The sequence below is a fragment of the Bactrocera oleae genome, chromosome 2 (genome assembly GCF_042242935.1).
Source record: "Bactrocera oleae isolate idBacOlea1 chromosome 2, idBacOlea1, whole genome shotgun sequence".
Classification (NCBI taxonomy): Eukaryota; Metazoa; Arthropoda; class Insecta; order Diptera; family Tephritidae; genus Bactrocera; species Bactrocera oleae.
The window spans coordinates 5573898-5595727 of NC_091536.1; the positions used below are offsets into that span (position 1 = coordinate 5573898).

Here is a 21830-nt window from a genome sequence, read left to right on the forward strand (position 1 = left end):
TTATGTGCTACGGCGGTGGATGTTTATTAGGGTGAAAAAAATGTTTTTTTTTTTTTTCAAATTGTATACACATTTATGTATTCAAATTATTTATTTTAATTTGCTTCGACTTTCACATCATTATTTCTGCAGTATAATATGCATTATTAATAATCAATAATATATCTTTGTTAACTTAAACTTACTTTTTCAACATATTATTTATTAATAATAGCAGAATTTTTTTTGTTTTTAATTTTACTATTTCAATATTCTGCAAGAATACTCTGCGATTATCTATCACAGCAAACTGTAGATCACATATCAGTGGTAAGTTGCACATAATCTCACTTTTTATTTCTATTGCCTACATGGCAATTAAAATATTTTGTGTAATAAGAAAGTTCTCACGTGAGCTAAAAATTGGTTTTAAATTTGTTTGAATAATAACATTGCTGTCGTAGCTATATTATAATATAAAATATTATCCACAAACAAATGCGACCCACCCTAATATGTATACTTGATCACCAGACACTTAATTTTTGCTTATGAAAAATAAAATTGCAATTTACGTTACGCACATAAATTTTTGTTTTTGCGCAGATTGACATTAAGTGTATAGCAAAAATGGGTGTGTCATTAATCATTACATTTTGTCATTTCCTACTCCATACGCCAGTGAAAGAATGAATTGCAGAAAATGGCTAATTACATACAATTGGATTGTACAGTATTTCTTTACACATTTTTATGCTTATGATTGCACAGTTAAATGAGTTTTGACTGCAGTTATGTAGTTTACAAAGTTGATGCAAGCTTCAAGATGACTGTTGCTGGAATTTAAACTTTTTTGCTACTTTTTTTTGAGGATTTTGCGGATTTAATATGAGTTTTATATAAAAAGTGGTTCCTCAATGTTTCATAATAGTCGTCGATTCTCACTACCATGCGGTTAGGTCAATGCGCCAAAATGTAGGCAATATTTGTGGTAATATTTTCCAATACTATTTTCTAATAATACTTATTATATATATTTTCTAATAATATTGAAATAATACCACAGGGATGGGCAGATTCATTGGACCCGTTTTACCCAAGCCTATATTGTCATGACTCGTTATAATTTTTAAGTTCTCGAAAAATTTGGTTTATCACAACTACAATATCAGACTTCAAATAACATCAAGCAACAATCCTTCCAAGTACTGTTAATATCATATAAGTGGTAATAGTGAGTAATAAGTTCCAAATATATATGTACTAACATGTATTAAGAGCTTTCTTGAAGCTCTACTAAGCCCTCAAAGAAATATTTTCGGGTCGATTCGATTTATATTTATCAACAGAATCAATGTCTGATAAATGATTTGAACTTTGGACTTAGAATCATTCTACTTGTAAGTCATTTATAAATGAGGGTCTCTCAATCTATTTTCAAAATATGAGTCTCCCAAAAACACGATACTCGATATTCTTCAAGCTCTGAGGTTCTCCAAACATGGTTCCAACAATATAATGAATGCTTGACTATAGCCAAGAGTGCATTGATATTTTCTTGCTAAAATCTGCAGTCTGTGCAGTATAAGCATGCACAACGAGAAATCGGTTAAAAAAATTAAATCAAATGACATACGAAGTAAAAACGCAAGCAAAGCTCGAAAGTGCAAATCAAAATTCTGCGTTGGTTTTCTATTTGTTTGAGTTCTCGCTGTCTATTAATAACCATTATAATTGGTAAAACAATCTGCATAGGCAAAGTGCATTGACTAAGCGTGCCCCTCCCGGCGTCATAAAGTCGAAACGTGCACGAAATGTAAACAAGTTCAAAGCGCAGGCGCGCAAGCCAATCAGCCGAAGTGACGCGTACGGCAGCGCAGTCGAGAAACAGCGCTGCCAACGCTATAAATTTCAGCTGAGCGTTCTCCGGAGAGCTTCGAATTGTCTAAAAATTTAGACTCTAATAATTTATGAATCACACAATGTTCGGTTTTTTAGTTTCGGTTCGAGAGCGCCTAAGAGCGTTTGAAGTGATCAAAGAGTGTTCATATTTTATTGTTTATTATGTTGTCAAGCCACAGCTGATTGAATTAATCAACATATGTATTAGGACACAAACAGCAGCCTAAACATTTCATACATACATACATAAACATATGCTCAATATGTTGTAACTGTATAAATCCATATGTTCGTATGTGATGTCCACTCGAGCGTTAAGCGTCATCGCTGTCATCATCATTGTTGAGTGTAAGTTGAAAACAAGTTTTTAATTCACACATGATTAAGACTTTAATTAAATCATGAGCATAATATTGTAAAGCGCTCGCCGCGAGTCAATGGCGAGAGGGAGCGAGCGCATATTGAGAGATCCCAGGAGCGCTAGCCGATTTGGCTAGAAAACTAACTTTTTTAACTTACTGCTAACGCAATTCGGTAGCTCGATGTGTTTTTGTTTTCCTTGTTGTTGGTTTTTTCTAGCGCTCGCTTTTAATGCAATAGTTAATTTGTAGCTTTTCGAAATCGGAACGCAACGGCGCACAAAATTGGCGCTTAAAAAGTTGTATTGTCTGTTGCGCTTTGTTGTACTCTGTTTTTGGTTTTACTCGGGTGTCGGTACAGACTCATATGACGCGAGAATTGTGGTGTGGTTTGGTGAAAATTTGCAACAGACAATCTTGGCTATTCTTAATTGGGTTTTTTTTTGGATTAACAACCTATCTAAACATTTAAATAGATGGGACCAAAATTTTAATTTAGTTTTAATTTTTTTAATAGAGTCGCTAACATGAGCCCTTTGGTTCAGTACTAATAAATACCTTAAATCGTTGACTACCAACGGATAAGTTCTGAGTCCAATATCTAACTTATGCAGAATCTAAAGTTATACCTTTTGCATGCAATATCCAAACACCCAGTTAAGAAAAAAACTTTCATAAATACATGAATCGTTTAGAAGCAAGTAAAAAGTTTCTTAATCTGTAAAAAAAACAAAGGAGATTTTGCTAAAAAAAGCTGGTAAATTTATATTTAAAGAGCTCAACTTTGCCATCTCGAAAGTTAAACAAATAATTCGATGACATTTTAAAGATTTTTCCGAAAAGTAATTCCGATTTCCTTACACCCACATTTATTTGGCTAGAATTTTTTAAAAACATACATCTTTTATACCGTAATCTAATCTAGATATCATCGAAAGGACGGACAGGTCTGTGACCCTAATCCTTTTAAAAGTCCTTTGCGACCCATATTGACATTTATTTAAGCTGTTACCAGCATTGCTGAAGTCACTTCGAGTTTTTGGTTTTCTCGATAATATTTCTAAATATTTTATATATAGTTCCCAGATATAATATGGTATGTATATAATAAACAGCTTTGGTTGAACGCAGTAGCCCACTGTGCCGTCTAGAAAATACCTGACTTCGTGCACATCCGAATGAACTTCCTTGAATGCACGAATGACCATATAAATGTAGCGCCCCACAAAACTGTGTCCGAAAGCGATTTAAGCTTGACGCGCACCACATACATACCTCCAAATATATTTTGTGCTGCAACTGTAACTGCAATACACGACACCGCGCTGAATTTGCAATGAGAGCGCAAACGATCTTCGATACTCGCAACGGAGGTGCTTGTGCTATGAACGATGACACACTGACGCGTTGTGCTAATAAAATAAATAATAATTTGGTTTACACTTAGCAAATTGCAAATAAAATGTGGTTTTCGGCAATGCGATTGACCAATATTCTGTGCGCTCTCACAACAGCTGTACGTCTCGCGTAGTGGTCATCACCACGGCCTACAGAGATGAGATCGATTTTTGTTAGACAAAGCACATGCAGTGTATGCCATACATGCACATGCTCTGCGATAGCACTTAGCTGATGGCTCTCCAACGTCTGCGGTCGACCGGTGGTTGTCTTAAGCAGCGGGCGAATTGTACGCATATCTCTCTTGTGGTTTCTTCGCCGAAACATTTACACCTTTGCCACTTCACTTATCAAAGCTGCGACGCGTTGCTCTCCCCAACGTCTGCGTCGCTCACTTCAGCGCGTTGTTTATTCGCGAAATGGAGGTGATCGCTGCGCGGCGTTGTTAACTTCGTCTGCGCCAATGCGTTGTCGCCTCAAGCGATCGAACTGCTATTACCGACACAGATATTTGCAGTAGTCGGCGCTACCGCCGAAGCCAACTGCTTCCACCTCGATCGCTTTTCGTGTTTCTTCTGTTGATTTTGCTACGCTGACGACCTGTTATTCTCGTGTGTGTGTTTGAGTGGTCGCCGTCACCGTCGCTAAGTGTGCCTGGTCTCTACTGTATTGGCTTGCTGAGACGGTAGCGCCTCAATTTCCGATCAGTTCAAGTTTTTCATTTGCGCCGAACTAACGTGAACGCAAAAAAATTCACCGGCCAGCGAAACGTGCTGTTGCAACAAGCAAACCAACGAGCGTGCATTAATCAGACAGAACGAAAAATATTAATATTAAATGCGACAAAATCAACGAAATTTGCGTCGAGTTGAAAAAGTGTAAATGTTAGAAAGATTTAGAGAAAAAAGTAAGCCGAGTGTCTGAATTTCCACAACAACAACACGAACGCCGTTAATGCGTTCACAGCGAGCGTTGGTGTTATTATTATTATTTTTTTTTTTTAATTTTTCTCTTGTTGTTGGTATACCGGCCATAATAGTGAAATAAATATAATAATTTAAATTCTATTTTTTAAATGCTCTGCAAATATTTCGTGCATGTCCCTGCCTTTTCGGCTTACGTGTGCGCCGATTTTCGTGTTAGTGGCGACATTTTTTCGGTGCATTGTGTGCTCAAAGATGCCGTTACCGTTAAGGCAATAACAATAAATTCAAAGTGGGTGCAGTTAAATTAATACAAAAACAACAATTAAGAAAACGAACCAAAAATTATGGCAAATATGTGAAGCCAAGAAGTGTGCCCGGAGTGCTGTAACAAATACTTAAAAATATAATATAAAAAATAAGAAAAATATGCAAAAAATTTAAAAGTTTAATTTATAAAGTAATAATTGAAAATAAACAACAAAAAAGTTTTGAAAACTTACAATAAAATTTAAAAAAAAATCAATACAAAATTTTTGAAAAATATGAACTATTAAATATATTAAGTAAAAACAGAATTAAATATAAAATCTAAAAAAAAATTGCAGAAAAAAGTTTTAATAAGCGCCTTTTCGTTCAATTAAAAAATGTAAAGTCACTTAACGAATGTCAATAGCTTCTCAAAGAACCGTGAATTTCAGTGCTTAACGAGACAGGCGGTCATTTAAATTTTCCATTTGTTTTTTCTTTTTTGCTCAAAATACTAGCATTGCTTGCACAAAAATTAAAAAAAAACTTCAATATTTTCGTTTGCAAATTTTAAAAATGTTGTGCTACTTAAAAAATATATGTCATGCGACAATTATATGCAATTAGCACGGTTTGTGAGAAAAGTGTGAGTAAAAATAAAAGTTAACAAAAAAAAAATGGAAATAATTAACAAATAAAAAGTTTATAAACTAACATGCCAAGATATATAAATAATTAAAATTTGGACAAACGAGTATGTCATGAATATAATGAGACTAATATTTTAGTAATGATAATAATAACAATAATAATAATAGTAATGAAAATAATAATATTATGGATTAGAATAAGAATTATACTAAAACAATCATAATTTTAATAAATATTTTACATAACAAATTCGTTATATGTGGTCTCCAGAAAAATATCGGATAAGATAAAAATAAGTATGAAAAATAAATATGTAGAGTAAAACAACTTTGGTTCTCGATAGGAGCTACTTGCTAATAAATTTAGAGCGTTTACGGCACAATCACAATTTTCTTAATAATTATTTATTGATTAACTTATTTTTTAAATTTTTATTAATATATAATTTTTTGTAATATTTGAAATTTTTTTTGGCTTTTGCCAACACTGCCAAGATAAAAAAATAAGAACAAATTGGTGTGTTCTTTTCATAATGATTTGGGAGTGCTATCTAATGCAGTTACTCAGAATTTTTTATTGTAGTCAAAAAATTTGTTTAAATCATCACTATGTGATATTGTAGCAATGTGCTCTATTTTATGAATAAAAATTAATTTAAATCGACAATAATTATCAAAAATTGGCTGCGGAAGTTAAAGTTGCGTGCCAATATTTCGATTGGAAATTTTGAATTATAACATCTCCTTACTAGCTAAATTCAAAAAAATAAAAATAAAAAAGTGGTGGTGATTCACCAAACATTTCCACAGCCTGGGTGTGTTTGCATTTTCTTTTTGGTATGATTATTACTTTTTTTTTTGCGTTAGGTTTTTTTCGTATTGTGTTAGCACAAATACATATTCTGTCAACAACCCGTGCCAGTCTCTATTTACTATATATATTTATTCAGCTGAAATCTAGAGCTTACTTAAATTTCATTTTTTTTCTTCATTTAATTTGCTGTGCAAGTTCGAATAGCCCCGGATGTGTTAATTTATTATTAGTTTCAACTGTAAAAAGGAGACAACATGCCAACACCTATAGGCAAATTCTAAAATAAATAGAAGAAGAAAAAAGTTTTGAAATTCACAAGAAATTAAAATATTGCATTAAATAATATAATAAAATAAATTATAGTACAAGCCTTAAGAATTGTGGAAATTATTTTTCTTTCCTAATTTGAAGTTTTTGTGGATGTATATATATTTTTATAATGTCAGCATATCTTTTAAGTCAACATCAATTTTGAGGTCAACCTCTTCTGTATTTACTGCTATTATATTGCACGAAATAAGAAAATATACCATAATGAATAAATACATAATATGTCATATAAATGTTTTACTTTTTTATTTATATTGTATTTTCTAATTAAGTGTACATACAAATTATTTTGAAATATAAATATAATGATAAACTTAAAAACATAATTTCCAAATACAAATTAAATGTAAAATAAAGAAAATTTTCAAAAAAGAATAAAAATATTTTATTTATATAAACTTAAAAGTGTTAATAAATTTAATCTTGTCTAAAAATCTTCAATATTAAACTGGTCATTCCTAGTAGAAATACAAAATTATGGTAAAAAAATATACTATTTATATAATATATTTTATATGAAATTGCAATTGAAAATAAAAAACTCTTTTCGAGTTCGAACAGAAGTAAAAAAAAAATAAAGTGAATGTGTGTAAATAAAATCCAATAACAGTAAATTAGTTGATTACAATAAAAATAATAATCTGAACACCATTATTATTGTTTAATATCAAAGCTGTTAACATTATATTTTTTTTATTTTCATTTTTCTTTCGGCTACAATTTTTCAAAAAATACAAAGAAAAATGCAATTTTGTGATTAAATTAAAATTGCAGATCTTATTGCAAATAAAATTAATTTCTCAGCAAACATTATTTTTATTTAATTTGAATGCATCAATTATCACCCTAAAAAATTACAAATAATATTAAGAAATTTAACATAACATCTGTTTTAAAAATATTGTACTTCAGACAATTATATTCTTAAAACTGAACAACTATTTAATAATATTTAAAAATCAAAATTTTCTACTACTAATTGTTCATGATATATTTATATACATGTTATGGTGGGTCAACAAGCTTTTTTTTAGCTTGATACTCTGAAAAATAGCTTCTTAGAAATTCTAAGAAATCTATCCCGATATAAACTCTTAAGTGTAATGAGAAGGTCTTCCGCCTTACAGTTTTCTAATTCTTTCCTTATTATCAGATGGAAAAATTCAAATCTTGCTTTTTACTGTTTGAAAAAATATCTCGTTCCATAGATTTTGTAGGAACTTAAACGCTCTTTAAAACAAGGTTTATTACGATTTTTCGTAAACCTAACTGTTTAAAAGATATTAACGGTTGAAGTTTGATTATTTTAAGGCAATTTTTTTTCTTATAAATTTTATAACTATATGAAAAAAAACATTTTAAATCAGAAAACTCGTAGTTTTGTAGGAAGTTTACTGCTCTACAAAAAATGGTCAACAAGATTAGAAAATTGCAGACGGAGTATCTTTTTGTTACAGTTAAGAGCTCATACCTGGAGAGACTTTCTTAGTGGTGTCTAAGAACATATTTTTTAGAGTAACAAGCGAAAAAAACAATGTTAGTTTTTTTTGACCCACCCTAATATATATATTTATTTCAATTTCTTAAACGATTTTTTTACTATATCAATAAAAAGTGTCTTTATTTATATTAAAAACAAAAACAAAATAGGCTTTTTAAATTAATTGAATAAAAATTTATTAAGAATTGTAAACAAAAATACTTATTTTCCGTTAAACATAACTAAAATGTATTTAAATATTCAAAATATTACTTTAATTTGGTTTATTTGGTTTATTTATAAATTTTACTAGAATGAAATACTTTTTTATTCAAATTCAATAAAAAATTTATTTAGGAAATAAAATAAAATATATTTTCTCTCTAAATTTATTAAATAAATTTTTTAATAAAATTAAGTGATAAAACAAATTAACTACTGACTAAAAATCAGTTAAATTTTTTAATACTTTGTTTTTTGATTACTTTTTTTAAATTAAAAAACCATATATGTTTATGAAATAAATATATATCTCTTCGATCTAGTGAAAAAACTATTAAATACTTATTTCAAACTAATAAAAGGAATTTATGTTCCTAAAATAAAGTAAAAACATATTTACATACAACAATTTTTTTAAATAGAAATATAATCCATAATGTGTATTTACATATTATGAAAAAAGTCATTAAAAACTTGTATATATGTATTTTTAAATTGTTTTTAAATTGTTTTTAATTATTTTAAGTTTAATTTAATTAAAAATTATGTTATGTTAAAAAATCTTTTATTGAATTTTGAATATTTAGAAATTATTAATAGCAATTCACTATACAATTAGAAATAATTAGAATTAATACAACATTTATAACATATTTTATTTCAAACTTATAACTTATTTAAAAAAACATCGTTACAACAAATAATAAAATGTAAAACTCAATAATCGCAAAACAAAACCCCAAATAAATACAGTATGTTACGACAATACGTTCTCGTTGAACGTGACTCTTAACAGTACAAAATTTACTTGAAATAAATAAAATAATGTATGCAAAATCTTAAATGCAAAATACACTTCCCATTTAATTTAAGCAAGCAATGAAAGTTAAAAACAAAAGGCTTAAATTTAGAACACACCTACACACACACATGTGAAGTAAGTCGGATTATGTGTGTGTTAATAAAACGTTTTAAGTGCGTCTGCTGATTTCCACGCCCCACATTCTCGCATAACTAAGGAAATTTATTAAAAATAAAAAACATAATAAAAATTATTATAAAATAAATACAAATCCAGGGTTCACTTGCGCAGTCTTAACTCTGCTGTTTCGCTTTTCGAGCAGAGTGTATATGTGTGTGCAGTGGTTTTGAAAGCATTTAAAGCGCAAATGCTGTTTATACATACATACAAGTATGTTTGTACATATGCATATGTTTCCGTTTTGATAACTTTTTTAAACATTTTTTTTTAAGTTCCAAGTGTCAGTAAAATGATTTCCTAGTAAACGTTTTTTTTTTGGAAGAATGGTTTTAACTTGTAATATGAAATAATTCTGCAAGAAAAGCAACAAAAATGTGTTAATTTTTGCAACAAATGAGTGTGGCAAAGTTGGAATTGCCGAATTTAGCGCAAAATATTTTTCGAACATTTCAAAAATTGCTCGCTGTCAATACTTAGACTAATATCTTGCTAATGTCAAATTCTATATAAACACATTTGTCGTAAGCGCAGGCGATTTTAAGACTATTAATAAAATAGATAAATAATTTTCTTGGCATGTTTTCCAAATTCGCCCAAGACACTGCTGCGCAAATTGCGCATACACACACACATACATATTCCGTATGCTAAATAAATACATGAATTTCACATTTTTAAAAATGTAAAAATTTTAGTATTAAAATACTCAAATATTCCAATATGCAAAAAATGCGAAAACCCCAAAAATCGAAAATAATTCGAAAAGTGCTTTAAATACATACATAAATGTTTTAAAAATTTATTAGTTTGAAAATGTGTTATTTCAGGAAGAAGTGAAGCAAATCTTATGCGAAGGTGCTTTTTAATGCACATAAGAGTACATACTCGTACATAAATATTTAGACCAGAAATATCTGCAAACTATGTAAAAAAGTGTGCGAAATATTGAAAGTTAAAATCGATTTTTAATACTACTACAACGGAAAAAAATATACAAAAAAATTAAAACTACTGAAAACAATTTTAATTTTCGAAAAAATATTACTAAACTTCTTTTTTTATTTAATCAGCCGTAAACGTACTAATGTTTGTGCCATCGAATTATATTTTTTACTAAAATACAATATTGAGTGCTAAAAAATCATACGAAATTTTTAAATTTGAAATGTGACTTTTATAAGTGTTGATGTGTGCGTGTTTAATATCAACAAATTCGAAATCAACAACAAAACTTAACGACAAATCTAATTTGTGGCCAATCAATTACCATAAAATCAGAGTTTTGAAAAAGCAATTACGATTTATTTACGACGAAAACAATAACGTTTAAAAGGTTTGTTTTAATATATTTTTATTTTTAATGTTTTTTACTTAATTTATTTAAACCAATATTATTTGCTATTATCAAAAATTCCCAAAGAAATTCATACTTAAGTTGCCTGAGTTTATATTTTGGTGTAGATTTATTACACAATTTTTCTTTTAATTTACCTTAACCCTTATGTTAGTAACCAACTTTATCGACATCTTTTAGCAACCGGGTACCGGGTATCTGAGTATAATTTTTATTTTGTTTATTTTATTAAAAATTTTTTTTTCTAAACACAAACCCGGTTACTAACATAAGGGTTAAATATAAGTTTTGTTTTTGTTTTTGTGAAAATACGCCTCTGCTCGGCACTATAATAAGGTCATCTACTTAGAAGTTGCGTTTATTGTTGGAAAATATATACAATTACCATCAGCATTGCTTAAACTCTTAAAACCTAAAACTTGAGTTTATGCAACAACAATAATACGTCATTAGCTTAAATGAATGTGAAATCACCTGATAAACTCTCTCAAATTTGTTTATGGATTTTAACAAGTAAAAATAATGGCACACAATTTATTCTTTAAATATAATGGCTTATAAAGAACACCAACGAAGAACCCCAATCTGTTTTTAACTCAATTTAACTGTACCAAATTTAAGGTTACATGCAAGTTGGCCCTTATACATTCCTACTTATTATGATATTATATTCCCCTAAATTCTGGATGTCTTCTTAAAGATCGCGATACCTCTAACAGACATGACCTGAACTCTTTTATTCCTTCATTCCTTTGAATTTTAAAAATGTCAGATTAATATTTCAACTTTTCTTAAGAGAAGTCAAAACATATGTTAGGTTGCGTTAGTTTCAAGTAAAGACTAACCAAAATTAAGTAAATTGTGCCACGCAAATAACTCTACATTTTTTACTTGCTTTCTTTGCCCTTTCTTGCTATCAATTGTTTTTATTTCGCTCCACCTATGTATATGGTATTTTATCGTGTTGTTTTTTAAGTACGGACCATAAAACTTTGGCTACAGTAAAAGATTTCTGGGTGCAAGATTCCAAGAATATGGTCAAGCTTTTCATCGCTTTTATTGATTTATGATAATATTTTGATAAGGGAGAACTTTATTTTTCTTTAAATCATTTGTCAGCGATTTCATTCTTTAAACATTCTGATAATATTATGTAATAGTCATTGGTAATGGTTGTCTCTTTTGGATATTCGTTGAAAATTCCCAAAATATAGACGTCAGAACTTTGCAAGCTTACTTTTGATTTTCCCGTTTTGGTTTCGGCTCAAAGTCTGCAGTTCACTTGGATGTCTGTCGCTTAGACTCTGAAGTGAAATGATGAAGCAAAATTTCACCCATTGGCAATTAGCCAAGGCTGAGAAAATTCGAATGTATTACAGTTGCACAGCTCCAAACTCCACCAAGAATTATCAATTCGTTGTTATTTTTTGTCGATTACGAGCTCACTCGGCATACTCTTTCATAGGGTTTCGCAAATCCAAAATTCCTTTCAACCATCTAACATTACGAAGCTTGATCCGACGTTAAAATGTATCCTTCAATTTCAAAATTCAATCTAATATAATCTATTAGTCTTCTAATAATATGTGTTTACTCAGATGTGTGAAGGATATTCTAGCTTCAGTGCAACCGAAATTAAAGTTTTTCCTTGTTTTGTTTTTATTTCTTCATTCGCTGCTTAACTTAAGCTGATTTATTATTTCATATTTTATTTGTTGCCTTTACCGGCATATACAAGTACGTACTCTTCAACTCTTAAATTTGTGCAATAAATTTTGACAAAATACCAACAACCATTTTAATTTATTAGCTGCTGAATTTAGCAAGCGCTACTTAAATAACGGTAAAACACAGAAAATTCCATTAAAAATTGGCAGAGGCGTGAAACGGTTGATTCGCTTCTTCGCCTTCAATATTCAATGCGATACATACTTACCTTAGTATATAGTATATATGAATCAACGAATTTGCATAATTTCGTATAACTTTGCATATTTTGGTTTTTGTTGTAAATTTGTTGTGTTGTGTTTGTTATTTTTGCGCTTTTTATGCGCTCTTTCGCATAATTTCACACGCGTATGCAAATCACCAAGAACTCTCGTTTTCTATAAAAATAAACAATAGTTGGCAACGCCAGCGTTATCGATCTGCATATTGCGGCTTTTTAATGTCTTTTTCGTGCGGATTTTTAATTGTTTTGTATACTCACTTCCACGTTTGTCTGCGTCAACCCTAATTCGTATTTCAACCTATTTTCGCATACAAACTCTCGCACCTTCAATTCGATCGAAATCACCGTTGTTCGACAACAACAACAAATATGTATGTATATGAATAAATTTATTTGTAGGCCTGTGTATATTACTATTTAGTAAACTCTCCGTTAAAAAGTGAACGTTACAGCGGCAAAGTTGGACTCAAAACAATAGTATCACGTGGTTACTTGGTTGGTTGGCTCTTCAATCGATCGGCTGGCGCGTTGCTCGGTCGTTGGTATAGACCAGCTCCGCGCACTTGGTCCACATTCGCTTACATACTTCCATATACTTTTATATACACATACATATGTACATCATCTATTATAAAAGATATATAAATATATATATATACGAAATGCATTGCTGCACACTTCCACTCTCGCTAAGTACGAGTACAAATATATAAATAATATATACATACATATATACTCATATATCTAATTTCATATGCACTCATACATAATTTTTTGTTGGTTTTCATTAGTTGCTTCCATTGTTGTTTTCATCAGCTTTTGTTTTTCTTCATGATTTCCGAATTTCCTTTGATTATACATATGTACATATGTCGTTAGCATTTCAATACGCTTGCGCTTGCTTAGTAACCTTTTTTCGAGGTAACCCAATGAACCATGTAAAGCATAATTATGGTTTCGACATGCTTCCCCACAAACGAGTGCTTACATGCTCAAACACCCGCTTGTGTTAATCCATACATTATTCAACAGTGAGTTCACATTTAAATATGTTAATATTAATATATATTTTAAGATTTATATCGTAAACTCTGTTTTTAAAATTTTTTATCATTTCATAATTCAGGCAAGACCCCGTCATATCAGTCGCTAAAAAATTAATTACATGCAGAATAACCACACGAACTCGCATTAGTTTTCAACAGTTTAACGAGGTTTTCAAGTGCATTTTTACAAAATGACAAATAAGATCAATTTTGAAAACATTTCAAAACAATGTTGATGTTCAAATATCAAATATGGAATTGTAGAAGGTTGGGTCTAACTAGGACTCGAAAAATTGTATTGTTATTAAATTGTTTATGGTTAAAAGGAGACCCACATTGACAGTACGTGCAAGCATTGAAAAGAAAGAGAACTCGAAAAGCTACCTCACCTGGTTAAGTAATTATTTTTCAAGTGGTTTTCTTAGAGATAAGGCTTTTTGAGACTTTTATTTCTTATATGGGGGTAATGACCGGTAATACGGTTGAAGAAGTGTAAGTTTTTTCATAGATTGCAAGATATAAGGGGCCTTAAATGTTTACTTTCGAAAGTAGTTAGTTAAACAAAAAAAATCGTACATTAAAGAGTATTTTGAATAACATTTTTATGATAGAAGAAGTGTTTTGTATTAATTGGTATCACTGGAATATTCAAGCTTTTAGTTTACCCTTATTCGATAAATTTTATTAACTCTTCCCAAATCTTTATGTAAACTTTCGCAATGGGGTTTCGAGATAATCGCCCTTACACTTTCAGTATCCTGAATTATGCTCGTATGTCTTCTAACTAACCTAACTTCTAACTAATTAACTAACCTAACATTCTCTAACTTTCTAATAAGAAAAAAAAGATGGATTGACTTTATTTAATTTGGCATGGTTGGGTTTGTATTTAAAATCTAAATCGTACTGCGATTCAAAAATAAAGAAATTACTACTTATCACAATTAATTAGTTAAGTATTTCCTATGATATATTTTACAGCATATTTTCAATATGAAAAGGAAACATATGCACCTTTTTTGCACTTTCTTTGGATGGCCTTTATTACAGTTAAATATAATCTCACTCTCATGTTGTTATAAAGCTTAGTGTCTTTACATTTACATTTTCTCAAATAGTTTTAATGATCGTTGACGGTTTGACAGCCCTGCCAGATAAAAAAATCAAATTATTGGAATAACCTGTCGTGGGAACAAATTATGATGTTGTTGTTGTAACGGTATAAAATATTTCTCAAATAGTATTCAAGAGTACAAACGACTCAACAGTTTTTTGAAAGATCAAAATTCAGATCCTATTTGATTACAAGAGAAACCTTCTAAGGTTATTAGGCATTATCTTATCCATGTTACAGACGCAACGGTATAAAACATTTCCTAATTAGTTTTTAAGAAACCTATCTGGTCGACAATATTTAATGGTATAAAAAACTGGGTGGATTTGGATTACACAAAACTATCTAAAGTGAGAACGGATCAACTTAATGGTTATACATTTAAGTGCGAAATCAGTATCAGTTGTTGATTAATTTCAAGAAGATCTATAGAACTGTCATATATGATCTATCCAGTTTGGGTATAACTCTTCTTAGTTTCTTGTCCGTGAAGGCATCAAAGTGTCTTCTTTATTATCGTCTACCATTTAATAAGATAAAGGGAAGTTCCAACTTTAAGCTCCTTCATTATGGTGTTCATGTAATTTTGTGTATACATATCTATCTCTTTCTTACGTTCTTATAAAATATGACACCACAAAAACTCGTCACCGAAAAATATATAAGAAACACACGCGAAAAATACGGCACAAATAATGACCTTCAATTTCAAACAAAACAATTTCAATATTGCATCACTTTTGTCCACTGTGCGCACAGCAACAAAAAAGAAAAGAAAACGAAAACCGAAATAGTGGAGACAGGCAATGAACGCTATTGTGTTCGAACAAAAGCTTTTATGCACACGCTGCAATAATTCTTGTACGCTTATTATGAATGCCTAGTTTTTGCTTTCGTTATGGCTGCATGCAAGGCGGCACGGCGGCGGCGACGGCACGTCTTTTCAACTTCCCCACGCTGACCTTTGTTGGCCGCTAGGGTGCTCCAAAAGCACGCTTAGCACATTCGACGTACTTATATGATTACAAACATATATACATGTATGTCTGTTCGTGTGCTCATTTTCAGTTGCGATCGACCGTTCGTGCGTTTCTCTTGCGCAACGTATTTCAAACTTGGCCGGCAGCCACTTGAGCGCGCCCGCTTATGAGTAATTCTGTTGTAATTTATTACAACTTCAGGCCAATGACAGCAATAGTGACAGAAAAATACATAATTATAATAAAATAATAATTATGTATATTCATAAACAAACACGCGCAAATGTACCGTAGGAAACCGGGCAGCACCATGCGTATAACAAAAAAGCACCGTTGGCACACTGAAATTCGTCCACCAAAACCGGTGGCTTAAAATCAACAAAAGCAAAAATGTAAATAAAAGTAAAATGAGTAAAAAGTGGAAAATGTAGGAAAGAAATAATGTTTTATTCGCGCTTAACCGCATTTTTTGTGATTATTTAAGGTCATCGACTTAGTGGCGAAATGAAAAGGTTAATAGTTGTAAGTAGTTGCGCTGTCAACGTGTAAAAACTGCTGCTTTTAAATATTGTTGGTGAAAATGCTGTTCATATTTTATACAATTACATATCTATATATATACATACATTTAATGATGAACAGGGTGTCTTTTGAGCAATTTTAATTATATTTAAAGATTATTTGAAATCATGCAGTGAGTAGTAATTTACCCGAGGTCGTGGGGCATACAATTTGTGACAATTAGACGTGTCAAGAAAACAAGAAAAAATATTAACTTCGGTTGCTTCGAAGTTGAAATGAAAAAGTTTTCATACAAGAGCTAGGTTTTAATCGGTCAGTTCGTATGGCAGCTATGCCTGTGCTATCGTGGTCCCATCTACTGGACTATACTTGTATGGGAAACTTTTTTATTTGACGAGGTATCTTCACAAAATGTAGCATGAGTTATTTTCTAAAGCAGAAATGTAATCTTCGAAGAAATTGTATAGATCGGATGACTATAGCATATATGTAGCTGCTATATTAACTGAACGTTCGGAGTAAAGTGCTTGCATGGAAAACGTTTTCATTTGACGTAATATCTTCACGAAATTCGATATGAGTTATTTTCTAAAGCAGAAATGTAATTAATATTCGAAGAAATTTTATAGATCGGATGACAATAGCATATAGCTGCCATACAAATTAAATGATCGGAATCAATGTCTGTGAAAGGTATTATAGCTTCGGTGCAACCAAAGTTAACGTTTTTTCTTGTTTAAATATAGAACACCTATTATTTGAAAATAGTGGTGTGTTATATTAAAAATAATTGCACGATCGTTTTAGAAAAAAATCGTTTAGTCAATAAATTAACAACTATTATTAGACAAAATAAGTTAGCATATTGTGCTCCCCATAAAGGCACCCCTTATAATATGTTTTAGATTTAATCTCGCAATTCTCTTATGCCTTTTACACGCCTGTTGCTTAGGCCCTAACAAACAATAGACATCAATACAAATTACAACCAAAAGCAATGAATTTAGTTTCGTCATGACTTGTTGTGGCTTAATACATACTTACATATGTATGTACAAATTGTAGGTACTGTGGTGCTGTGTGCAGTACGAGTCAAAAAAAGATAACTGCAATTAAAATAAGGAAAAAAGCTGAAGCTAAAATTTCAAATATATTTTAATAATAAATCCGGTCAAAATTTTAAAAGAAATATTCGAAACGTTATTATCTGAGTACTTATTAATATTAGATAGACCGATTTCGATTTTCTTTTGTTCCTTTATATTATCGTTTAAGAGTCTTATAAGTCAAACATTGTATGTGTTTAAGTCATTTATACAAATTGCAAAAAAAAACAAAATTAATTGCCGTTAATTATTTCGAACACGAATTTTGAGGAGGAGAAATTAGGGAGGAGACTTAATTACTTATTTTCACACTGCACAAGCGCATACGCCAATAAATCATGTAAAATTACCATATAATTCCTGCAGCATCTGTTAGCCTATATCATATGTATACAGTCTCATTTTATTATGGAAATAAACTATTAAATTTAAGTGGCAAAATCATATTAAATATTCAAAATTAATAAGCGCCATTCAATGAATGTTTCATAAGACAAATTAATTTTCTGACATTTCCTGACGATTTTTGTGAGTTTATGTATGTATATATGTATGTTATTCTACAATATCACATACTTATATTATAATATGATATAATTAATAGTCTATCAAGGCACTATTATAAATATTTCATGTGGTTTATTAGATTTGCATAGGCTATCGCGGCTGTTCCACAATGAACAGTTTTATATACGTTGGTGTCATAGTTCCTGAAGCCAAAAATATCTGAACTGACGAAATGTTACAAGCGCAAATCTAAACTGCTAGTGAGACAATTCGCTTATATGAGTGAAGAAGTGCGAGCCAAGTGCTTTCAAGCCTAACTTCTTAAAAATTCATTAAAATTATATGTAACATATACATGTGATTGTCAAGCGATCACTGATCTCACGTAGGGTATAAAGTGGTAATTTTGTTGGTAATTTCTTTTTTAATACAATTTTAATTTTTAATTCATATCTGATTAGCGAGATCATTCATTATGGTACGCAAATTTTGAAATCAGATTTTCTAAACCAATAATCGTAAGTTGGTACTACTATACGCAATTATTGTATATCACTCATAAATATATATTGACTCAGTAGGATATGCCATTACCAAGTCAGGCGAATTTATGAAAACGTAACGGACCCTAATTTTTATCTGTCAAGAACTGTCAACTTGGCAACTTTGATTTTACAACTACAATAACAAACCTGACGGTCAGGGGCCAGAAGACGCAAAACTCTAAAAATTAAAACTTCAATATAAAAATAATATTTTTTTCATCCAATATTAAAAATTAAGAGTCTAAAAACCGCTAATTTGAATTTTTAAGGTCTTACCTCAATACACAAGAGTCTATATAAAGCTACTTATACCTTTAAAACTTAAGGGTATTGCCAATTCAAATATGCTACCTGAAATGCTTTTAATTGTTATTTGCTAAGCAGAGAAATTTGATCACTGAGATGTAAAATAGAACTGCAGAACATTTTTGTTTAAACATATGGGATTTTTCTCATCAGCTCTGCTATGATTCAGAACCCGATGTTGTCAGCTTCGAAATAGCTTTGTTTTCAAATTTTTTATTCGTGTTTGAATTCTTTTGCCACTTCCTTCTATTCCACCGACAAATTTCTGATTAAATTTGTGTGCCTACATTTTATCTCGGTTTAATTTTTTATTATTTTTTCGCACATATTATACAATTTCTATACATCCAGTTCTTATTGGGTTTCCGTTGGCTGCATTTCGATTTTGCTTCGCGATTTAATTTCATTTCATTCACAAAAAGCAGTCTCAAATATCTAGATACCATAAGTTAGATAAGTTTTTAACAAAGAATTTTTATTTTATAATTTTTGAGAGCTAAACGCTAATAGTCATATAAAAAATATGTAAACATAAAACGCTGTTTGATCAAATCTAATGAAATAAAATAGCGCTGAAATTAATTTAGTGTTATTAGTCTCGTCGAATTATCTGAATTGGCAAAAAATGAGAAGCAAATTTCTATGAATTCTAAATTTTCCATACTTACTTGTATGTATATATTTTTATCGCTCCATTTTTTGTTACTTTCAGCATGACTTTTAAGACTGATAACAATAAGAACATTAAGATTGGTGTCAAACACGTATGCTAATTTTTAGGAAACCGCTTGTAGTCGACGAGCGAATAATGCTCTTCATAAATAATCTGATAAGAATTAGGTCACATATTGTATATTTGTATGTATGTCTGTATATCTGCCTACATAATACAAGTCCATACAACTTTACTTTAAATTTATTCGTGGTACTTTGATTTTTATTGACACCTTATGTCACCTTGCAATAGCTTTTATCAAATTTTAATATATAAAGAGACAAATTTGAAATGTTTCCTAAATTTATAGCTCAATAAAAAACATACAAATGTTATGTACATATATATATTTTTGTGTTTAATTAAGTCTAACAAGTTTCTAGAAATATGAACGGCGAGTTAATAAGAAATGTAATACATTTTTTTCAAGTACCACTAACTATACTATTTAACAATGATTTGGCGTGGCGTGACGTCACAAAAAAAAAGATAACTACGTAGAAGAAACAGAGAAGTCAATACTTCAGTTTTTTTAAATAATTTATTTATATTAAATAAATATTTAAATTGTTTTCAGAATATTTTTAAATATTTGTTACAAAAGTACCACAAACGAATAAGTGCTAAGTTCGGGTGTAGCCGAACATTTTATAAAAAAACAAAGACGGAAATAATTTTATAGGGTATATTGGGGATAGAGAAAGGTACACTAGAGAACATATTTGAAAGCAATTCTTTGTATATGGTAAATAATACTCACTGATCGACATATTGGGCATAAAACTTGTTATAATAATGAAAATCATTATACAAGTAAGTAATATATGGGAGTTGGGGGTAGTATTGACCCGATTTTATAAATTTTGCCAATACTATTACGTACTACAAACATGCTATAGACTAATAAAATGTTTCCAGGGTTTCATTAAGGTACCTCACATACCATCACCCGAAAGTTCAAAAATCTTAATATTAGGTATATAAATTTTTGACATACAGACATACTATTATCAGAAAATGATCCTCTCTGAATTTCAATATACCTTACGCATTGTCATCTAATTTTGACCACTCCAATAAAGTCTTCACATATCATCTCGGGAATAAAATTTAATGTATCTGGAGTTTTTAGTCATTGATTTATCACGCTTTAAATAGTTTTTAATAGTACCGTTATATGGGGAGTGATCGCGGCTATCATTAGACTTCATCCCTTTTATACTGTCGGTAGGAGTGGTTAAGGGATTTGTTCTGAGCGAATTTGGTTAGTTTAACTTGAATAGTTTGGGATATATGTGAATTAAATCTTTTGGAGGGCGGGGTCACGCCCATTTTTTCAAATTGTTTATTCACAGATTCACCCTTACTACTGCGATCCCCTGTGCCAAATTACGGTTCTTTATCTTATTTTAGTGATTAGTTATGGCATTTTTTAGGTATTCCTTCACATACTCTAAAAAATCTTCTATAATCTATTAAATTCAAATAAATAAACAAAAGAAAAAATAAATTCAACATAATATAGTCCAATTTCAAAAGCATTGATAACAAATGCTTACGGTTAGAAACAAAACCAAACCCCCTTCATTAAAAATAAAAAAAAACAAGGTAACCCTCAATATAGTGTTATTAACATTAGTTTTAATAGTTTAATGGCGTTTTGTGGGCGTGACAGTGATTCGATTACGCTCATTTACAAACTCGTCCTTACTTTTTTGCCAAGGAATACGTGTACCAAGTTTTATTACGATATCTCAGTTTTTACTACTCAAGTTACAGCTTGCACCGATGGACGGACGGACGGAAAGACGAACATCCGGATTTCAACTCGTCTCGTAATCCTGATCATTTATATACATATATGTAACCGTATATACATATATTAGTTATAGGTGATACAAAAACCGTTAGGTGAATAAAACTGTTATATTTCGTAGCAACCTATTGGATGAGTCTGTCAAGCAAAAAAATTAAAATTTGTTAGCAAGAGTCGTTATAAAAATTATATAACATTTTTTTGCTTATCTGTAATTAACTAGACTGGAAAAGGTTATTGGTTATCAGTAAATTTTTTGCGCATAATTATGGCATATATAATTGGCCACTGTCGATCTTATTAACCGAACTTCTTCTACATATAATTTTGCACACATGGAAAGTTCGTAGCTTTCATTAAATAAAACTTACTCGTTTGTCGACATTCTTTTTTCAAGCTTGAGGGCTATTCAACGATTATAACGATCTTTCCACTTTGCGATACCATTTTGGTAGCACAATCTTACTATTTTGCCTGAGCATCGGCGATTTAATCTTCATTGGGGCTCAATTTCTTTAGAACGTGCATTGCCCTGATAGGAAAATGTCGCTGGTGAACAAATCGGATGATTACATTAGAC

General features: G+C 30.4%; 1 protein-coding gene and 1 long non-coding RNA gene across 10 annotated transcripts in view; both read left to right on the forward strand.

Annotated features, from left to right (window-relative positions):
• The window catches only part of mtd (TLD domain-containing protein mustard), a 224961-nt gene that overhangs the window by 46202 nt on the left and 156929 nt on the right, over window positions 1–21830 (forward strand). For 5 of the 9 annotated variants that reach the window (XM_070107506.1, XM_070107530.1, XM_070107499.1 and 2 more), the window contains exon 1: window positions 10359–10621. The exons of 2 other annotated variants lie outside the window; for them this stretch is intronic. The gene's annotated coding sequence lies outside the window, so the exon portion shown is untranslated. Of the gene's footprint in view, window positions 1–4386; window positions 4546–10358; window positions 10622–21830 lie in introns of those variants that run through there. 2 more of the 9 variants (XM_070107497.1, XM_070107532.1) reach the window with 2 other exon arrangements.
• Window positions 4780–10447, forward strand: LOC138856450 (uncharacterized). Its single transcript, XR_011395675.1, has 2 exons — window positions 4780–5456; window positions 10116–10447. It is a non-coding gene; the product is annotated as an uncharacterized lncRNA (long non-coding RNA).